This window comes from Alligator sinensis, unplaced genomic scaffold (assembly GCF_000455745.1).
Source record: "Alligator sinensis unplaced genomic scaffold, ASM45574v1 scaffold481_1, whole genome shotgun sequence".
Lineage (NCBI taxonomy): Eukaryota > Metazoa > Chordata > Crocodylia > Alligatoridae > Alligator > Alligator sinensis.
The window spans coordinates 908,614-909,207 of NW_005842201.1; the positions used below are offsets into that span (position 1 = coordinate 908,614).

Sequence of the window (594 nt, forward strand, 5' to 3'; positions counted from 1 at the left end):
TTGCCGGCTCTTCAGGGTGGCCATCTTGGCCTGGCCCAGCAGGAAGTTGGCCAGGCTGACCACGGCTCTCTCCGCTGCCTGGTAGGGGAAGGAGTGGACGTAGACGTCCTCGGAGAAGTCCCGGCCCAGCGCCCGAAGCAGTGCGCCCAGGGTGGCAAAAAACGGCTGCAGCCGGGGGCAGTCTAGGAATGCATGGAAAATGTTCTCGTCTGGCACCCCCGGGCAGAAGGGGCAGGCCGGCGAGGCTGCCGGGTCCAGGTGGCGAACAAAGGTGCCGGTGGCCAGGATGCCGTGCACGAGCCGCCACTGCAGGTCGCTGGTCTTCTTGGCGGTGGGCGCCTTATACAGCGTGCGCTACGCTGGGGTCCCGAGCCGCGTCAGGCGCCACCGCCACGCGGTGTCAGGGCGCCCGGCCAGCACCTGGGCATGCCGAGTGCGCACCACCCACATGTAGAGGCCTTTGCGGGGCAGGGTGCCAAAAGGGCAGCCCGTATTGCTGCTGGGGGGCACCGGGACCCTGAGCAGTGTGTTGGGCCACTCGGCCAGCTCGCCGGGTACAAGCAAGCAAGCTTCAGTTGGCAGTACTAGTGTGTG

At 67.2% G+C, this 594-nt stretch overlaps 1 protein-coding gene across 2 annotated transcripts in view; it reads left to right on the plus strand.

Annotated features, from left to right (window-relative positions):
• CD36 (CD36 molecule) overlaps positions 1-594 on the plus strand; it is a 108,808-nt gene that overhangs the window by 52,392 nt on the left and 55,822 nt on the right. The gene's annotated exons all lie outside the window — the stretch shown is intronic.